The sequence below is a fragment of the Malus sylvestris genome, chromosome 4 (assembly GCF_916048215.2).
Source record: "Malus sylvestris chromosome 4, drMalSylv7.2, whole genome shotgun sequence".
Taxonomy (NCBI): Eukaryota; Viridiplantae; Streptophyta; class Magnoliopsida; order Rosales; family Rosaceae; genus Malus; species Malus sylvestris.
In genome coordinates, this window is record NC_062263.1 from 972,257 (window position 1) to 980,432 (window position 8,176).

The following is an 8,176-nucleotide window of genomic DNA, read 5'->3' on the forward strand; positions in this document are numbered from 1 at the left end:
TGTAGTGGGACAAGTTTAGTGGATCATGTGAGAATATTTTTGTTTATTTATATGCATTCCACCTGCATCAATATTTTAATTTATTTATTTGTATTACACCTGCATCTTATAATACTATCTTATCCCACATTTATAGACACTACAAGCACAAGCATTCTACAATGTGAAGAACCAGGACAAATCATTCAGCAAATGGGAATGTTGGTAAATTGTCAAAGATTGCCCTAGATACAAAATTGTGGCAACCGGTCTAGAAGTTGTCATGCACGGCATGGGTCTACACAGTTCGCCAGAAGCAGACACGGCCGAACAAGAAGGCGACACATTTGAAGAGACGGAATGGACGACTGAAGAAGTGTCGAAGACCCAACCAACTCGCCAGTCCCTCAGGCCTTAAGGTAAAAAGGCATCAAAGAAAAAAGGTAGTTCTTCCAAAAATGACTACACGAAATATATGGACGAACTTGCTCACCAATGTGAACTGAACATGGCGCGAGAAGCGACTAGAGATGAGGAAAAAGTTGCTGCTATGGCAACAATATTAGCAGCTACTGAGAGACATGATGGGTGTTTGGGAGACAGAGAAATACTTAATCGAGAGAACGAGATGATTAGAGAAATACTTATCGAGAAAATGAGATGCTTAGAGAAGAAAGGATGGCTCAAGCAGATCGTGACACTATGAAGAAGCCTCTAGTAGGACTATCTCCAAATTCAAAATATTTTTGGACTTCGGAAAAAAGAGACGTGGTGCGAATAAGGCGTGCAAGAGATGTGGAAACAAGTCGAGAGGGTTCTAGCTACACAGATCCTATCAACGAAGATCCTAGCACCACATATCCTAGCTCCACAGACTTTGTATAATTTTGTATTTATTTTTAGTACTTTATGTAATTTCGTCTTTATTTTTAGTACTTTATGTAATTTCTTATTTATTTTTATTAATAGTTGTAATTTCTTATTTATTAGTAGTACTTTGTGTAATTTCTTATTTATTTTTAAAACTTTATGTAATTTCAAATTTATTTTTGGAACTTTATTTAAACACATAAAATAAGATTACATGAATTTACCAAGTGAACTTAAAAAAAAAAACACCCAATAAAATTACATAACCTCACCAAATAAACTTTAAAAAAAATACTCACTAAATAAAATTACATAAACTTAAAAAAATAGACTTTATTCTTCAACTACAAGCTCATTTTAATTATCTTCACATTGTTGCAATCCCCACTGCTGCTCAATCAAGTCATTTTGGCGGCGTATGTGTCAGTATGGCTCTTGCACTAAAGTATACCGCTCAATGATCAATTCATTGTAACATCCATCCCGTTCCAACGACTCGCGTTGTCGGGATCTTCGGTCCGGTCATGAGCATAGTAGATACGTGTTTTTGAGTTATTCATCGTATCCGACTCGTATTCATCGACGACATCATAATCATACTCATCTTCCACAATCATGTTGTGGAAAATAATACACATCATCATGATAGATCGAAGAGCCTTGACATCAAACATTATAGCAGCAGCCCTAACAATCGCCCAACGAGCTTGCAGAATACCAAAACAACACTCCACATCATTCCTACACCCCTCTTAACATTTTGCGAATTGTTTTTCTTTTTCACTTTGTGGATGTGGGACTGTTTTGACAAATGTTGACCACCTTGGGTAAATACCGTCTGCAAGGTAGTATGGTCCATTGTATTTATGGCCATTAACCCAATATGTGCATCTTGGAGCTTTTCCTTGCAGCAGTTCGTCGAACACTGGAGATTGGGCAAGGACATTTAAGTCATTCTGAGCTCTTGGAACACCAAAAAAAATATGCCAAATCCATGTATCAAATGAAGCCACCGCTTCCAAAATGATATTTTTGGCTCATTTTCTGTCACCATAAGCTCATTGCCATGCATTTGGACAATCTTCCGATTTGGAATCGACTGCCTAGAATCCCTTCCCTGATTGCTCGCCTAACACTGCTCTCAAGTACTCATCTTCAACTGTTGATGCACTGCCAAAGAAGATACCAGATGCTTGGAGAACCGATGAGGCAAGTAAAAATGATGCATCGAAGCATGTGGAGACAAGCGCAACAAATACATGTACTGATCATCCACTACTTCTTCAAAATCAAAAATATCTCATATCATCAGGGTCGAAAGCAAAGGTATCTCATATCATGTTTTTACCCTGTCCTTTCCTTTGCCCTTGCTCTTGCCTGCAGGACAAGGAGAAACAAAGCAATTAGTCGGAACCCGAAATCAAACTTCCGATCGGGAACTGATTGCCTAGAACTTTTGCCTGGTTGCTTATCTAGCATTTCTCTCGAGTGCTCATCTTCAATTGTTAACGGGTCTTGAATTTCCTCGGCAAATACTTCAAGCCAGTTGATATGATGTTGGCTCTTTACGCTGAAACTGCCAAGCATGGATGAGTCGCTGAGAAGTGATGCTCTAAATGACCATTTAAAGGCAACATGTTGCACACTACTTCTGCTATGCAAAAGAAACAAGCAGAGAAGAATGCAGTACGATGAGCCGGAATAAATCACTATAACCCGACGCCCTTTCCTCCAGAACTGCATAATCCAGACAAATGAGTTTAAGTCAAGTTCAAGCCCGTCATCGTCGCTATAATAAAAAAGCTCGAGAAGCTTCAACAGCCTTTCGCTGACACTGTCGCCGAAAAGCAAAGTCTCGACAACCCTTGAAGATCATACCGTTGACCAAACTGCTCGGAGTTCATATGAAAATGCCGCGAAATTCCTTGATCTTTCAAATCAAATTTTTTGCAGCCTCTGACCTTATCCCCTGGCCTTCTTCAATATGAATTGGAAAGATTGAACAAAGAAACAAACCATCACTTTCATCTCGTGCCTACCTGCCATGTGCCCAAATCCTGAAACTGTTCGTGGTCATGTTTAAGTTCAAGATCAAGCCCCAACGGCCCTTGAAGAAATCACAAGTCCGATTCAAAATCAAGTCTCCTCCGCCCTTAAATCAAATTCAGCTTCAGATAAAATGAGTAAGTTCAGACCTTTGGAGGAAACTAAAAAACCCTCCGGCCCAGTTCAAGATTAAGCTTGTGGAAAATCAACAATTGGAGGAAACTAGAAAATCTTCCAACCAAATTCAAGATCAAGCCCTCACGGTCCTTGAAGAAATTACCAGCCCAGTTCAAGATCAAGCCTCAACGGCCCTTGGATCGACATATACATTAAAGGACTTCAAAACACATCTTCTACACGTGACAAGCACATGTATACAACGCGCCTTGAAGTGGGGGCATTTGTAGACATCGAAATTTCGGTGAAATAAATGTTATCAATAATTAAAATTTCAACGTTCACGTGTTACATAAATTTTACACATAGCATGTGACTCAACAAAAAATCGAGAATCATCAGAAAAGTCATCAAACATGACAAGTGTCAACACTTGGCAGAAATGATTTATTTCATGTGATTATTTAAATCCAAAAATCAAGTTTTTGAATCCTATAAATAGGAAGTCAATGCATTCATTTTAGGAGGGGGGCAAGTCAAGACCAATTCATAACCAATTCACATCACACCAAAACCTTGAAGCTTTGAAACTCCAAAGCTCCCAAGCAAAATCCCGAAGGATCAAGAAAGCTCTCTTCATTTTTCGTCAAATCCTTATTCAAGATTAAGCCCCAACGGCCCTTGAAGAACTTCCACCAATTCAAGATCAAACCCCGACGGCCCTTCAAGAAAGTGTTCATCGTTCACCATTCGTTCATCCTAAGATCAAGCCCCGACGGCCCTTTGGATCAACAACATCAACAAATCCACACATCCAACCATTCTTCAAGATCAAGCCCAAGAGCCCTTTGAAGATCCATTCATCAACTGTTCATCAAGATCAAGCCCCAAATGACCTTGAAGATCCGTTCATCCACTGTTCTTCAAGATCACGCTCAAAAGCCCTTGAAGATCCGTTCATCTATCAACCTTCAAGATCAAGCCCAAAGGCCCTTGAAGAAACTTCCCTCAACCTTCAAGATCAAACCCCAGCAGCCATTGAAGAAACTTCCAACCGTTCATCCAAGATCAAGCCTCGACGGCTCTTAGATCAATCACACATCCACAAATCAACACCTTACGGAGATCGAATCAGATGCTAAATTTGTAGAAGAGATTGTAACCCCAGATCATTAATAAAAATATTATTTTGTACACGTGTTCTTGTCTCATTCATTGCAGGAATTTCCGTGTTTACAACTACATTGATCGATTTTCAATTTCAGAGACCATCTTGATGGGGTGGGTCAGTTTCAGGGACCATTTGTGATAAAAACCCTATATTTAATGTCTGATTTGATTTGTTAAAGATCCTTGCAGATTTATAATAATTATATGGCTAAATAGCCAAAATGGTAAGATTTGCATAATCAATAGAAATGGTCACTGAGATTAAAATCAATAGAAATGGTCCCTGAGATTGTCCACCATCCATGATTTTGGTCCTCCCCGTTAAAAACTTTTTGGGCAATTTTCAAAGCCTCGTAACTCAATCAATTCTTAACCAAATTCGACATATAATATATCAAAATGAAAATAGGAAAGTGTAGAATAAGATTATATCTATTTGGAAGCCCAATGGTTGCCAGAGATGGCTGAAAAATAGCCTGAAAGGTGACTAGTCAGTTGGAAAATTGGAAAACTCGCCGGAAACTGGGTAAACTTTAATTGTTCATAACTTCTTCAATACTTAACGAAATCGAGTGATTCGAAAACGAAAATCATACTTCTTGATGAGACGACGAGAATAATACATTTCTCGACGACTAACTCGCCATGGTTTGGCAGGAAAACGGCTCGAAAATGGCTAACTCTCCATCAAAATCCATAGATTTATACATCTATTAAAATCTCTCAAAATCTCAATTGAATTCACCCTCCTAGTTATTTAAAGGGAAATTGAAGCCTAAAAAAAGGACAACAATGAAAGATAATTTGTAAATTTGTTTAACTTTTCCTCGAATAACTCAAATGTGCTTTTTTTATAAAAACTATACAGATTTGATCTCACAGCCCAACTAAAACTCAATCACATAGCAACTCAGTACTACAGTCTGGTGATATTCCTCTCTACTTGGAAGTGAGAGGTCTTAAGTTTGAATCTCGTGGATGACGAATTCAATACCAAATTAAGTTGCTCATTTTATAGCTTAGCCGAACCCCTCATCCTCTTAATATAAAAATATCAATGTACCAATAAAAAAAAAACAAAAACAAAACTCGGTCACATAAACATCTGACTGAATGCATATGAATGTTTTTTTTTTTTGGAGAACATGCATAGATTGTTGAATCCTGGGAGATGGACACCTATCGAACTACAAGCACAAGAGTAGGGGCGAAATTCTATCTTTAGGACATTGCATTTATGCAAGCCTCAATCTCCAAGTTTGTCAGTTTTTCTAACTTTATCTCTAATTGTTTATATTAGTCTCATACATAATTGATGTTGTGAATTTCTATGTGATTATTATTATTATTAGAATGCTTGTGTTATTTTCATATTTTCTAATATTGCTCCAACAATCTAAAGATAGAATTTTTTATCTCTATGGAACAATTGGAAATATGAATGTTGGCGATTCTCATATTGAGAGTTTAAAGTTGTGGCTTTAAAAGTGTTGGACAACATATGGTGTCGTATTTGATGTGAAGCCAAGAATTGAATGTTTCTTGGCATTATACTGTGAGTTTACTCTCGTTCGTTTCTTATTTAGATATGTCTCAGAAAATGCATTCAATCGTAAGTCGAATAGATGAACTTCCTGGACGAAAATTTGTGTGGGCATTGCCACATTGCAATAGAAAGTCATGTTGGTTGACTGGAAGGGTCAGATGGTTTGTGATTAGGTTAGTGGATATTTGGGCATCCCCAATGACTTTTCTCAACAGATGCCTTGATTGATCAGTTTGGTTGGCGGTTACCGAGCAAAATATTTGAAGATAATTTTATGAAACCAAAATTTTCCTTCAAGACTGATCAAAGGGATTTGAAATGTTTCGAATGCATATATACATGGCTATTAGAAGATATGTATATAATGAATGATATGATGCCAATCCAATTTTGGGTTGGAACTTGAGCATGATGGGAATATTTAGAAGATTATACTTCTAATATCTTTTCAGAGGGAAAAATTATAACGGATCTTGGGTGAGTGATCAAACTGCCAATTTCAGATAGGTGCACACCAAATGTTTATTGGTTAATAAAGAAATGCATTAGTAATATGCATAAATTTATCAGATTTATGTGTGTATTCATAAAATCCATGTCTGCAATACAAGGTATATAGAAATGCATATATTATCGTTTGTCATATTATAATTGCAGATTTGTATTTCTCCAGTGTATATCAAGTGTTGTACTATGGAGAATTATGAGTACTTTCTCGAAAGAGGAGTAATGTAATGGGAACCATGTTCGTCATGGTAAGACGATGAAATTTGACTTTGAGTAGTGACAATCAGTCGTGATGTTGTGACAATCAGTAGTGATGTTGTCATTAGTTAAATTGAAAAGCATGAACTCATTTTGTTTGAGTTATTCGTCTTGAAGATGACGCTTCAGTTGTGGGGGCCAAAGTCTGATTTGAAAGGTTTAAGCACTCTAGGGTGAGGCTTACCGTGGAAACTGTGTACGTTCTACAGACAAACCCCTAACAATTGAAGATAGACATAAAAATGACTTGTGTGTTCTTCATGCCACAATGCGATTGTTCTTTCTTCGGGATAGAGAAGATAGCCCTCCTTATGTCCGTATGTGGCTAAGAACTTTGGTTTGTGACAAAGAGAACATTGATTTCAAGGTCATTGAAATGAAATGAGCATGACGATATCCTTAGGTGAGATCAAAGGCCAAAGATAAAATTGGAAAGCCTAACCATATTGTCTGTAAATCAGATTTATGCCTTGTTTACAAACCACATGTACATGGTTTTATTACATTCGGGAAAAAGATTTGGTGAAAGAAAACAATCAACCAAGTCATTTGGGATAATTGGATTTCACGAGGATGATGGAGGGAGATTTAGTCTTCTTTATATCTTGTTCAACTATTAATAATTAAATGTGAAAAAAAAAAAATTTTTGCTCATAAGCCAAGTTAGTCATGGATAAAACCAAAGGACATTCCTTTGAGAGAAATTATACACTAAAAATGTGGGGGTCTTTTGGAAAGAAAAAGACGATACATTGAAAGTGTGTGGAGCATCTTGCAAAATTAAATTAGACATTATGATGCTTATTAAGTAAGCATATGAATGGTCATGCAGGGTAGTCCATAATATGGAAAGGATGAAAGTCAAGAAGTGCTTTTCCCATAATGGCTAGTGAGGCATGAAGGTATGGCAATGTGTCATCTCTTGTAATGAGTAATTGTTTAAGGTATGACAAGGTTAGAGACCTTCTTACAAATACCTTAAATGTGGGGGAAATCTATTTCCAAGTGCTAGCAAATTATTGAATAAGTCCTAACCTATGTTTTGAGGACTTAAAATTGAGAAACAACTACTCTCATATGAAATATAATTTCATAAGATGGATTGTGCACACCATTAAAGATATAGTCAACCTAGTAGTGGATTCAATTATTAAAGGTTTGACTAGAGAGTAAGTTGATCATCGAGGGAAATGAGGCTAAAGCCAACATAACTAATGAATCAGCCGAGCGGAAACCTAACTTAGTTGATTGGAGATCCCATGGTCTAAGTTCAATAGGCAAACTGGTTGGGCATGATTCAAAGAAGTTAACACACTATATACCTCATTCCTATGATGGAAAAAGTGTGTTGTCTGCAGATGTTTTAGGTTGTATATTTATACTTAATGACAGTGATATCTTATAAATAAGAGGAATAGAGCAGACTATTCTTAATCAGTGGTCACCTATGTGAGAGTAGAAGTGGGTCGCTTCTATGAGAATGAGATGGCTAAATTCTCTAAAGCTCTCATGAATCCGGGATTTGTTCAGGACCAAAATGAACACAACCGTATGAACTGGAATATATTAGGATTAGTGATGTGTGTTGCTTATTGTCTCGGTTTACTACTGCGGTGAACAGTTCAAGATTCTATATTCACTGCGTCACCAAGTAAATCCGATAAGTATTCACTAGGGTAGGTT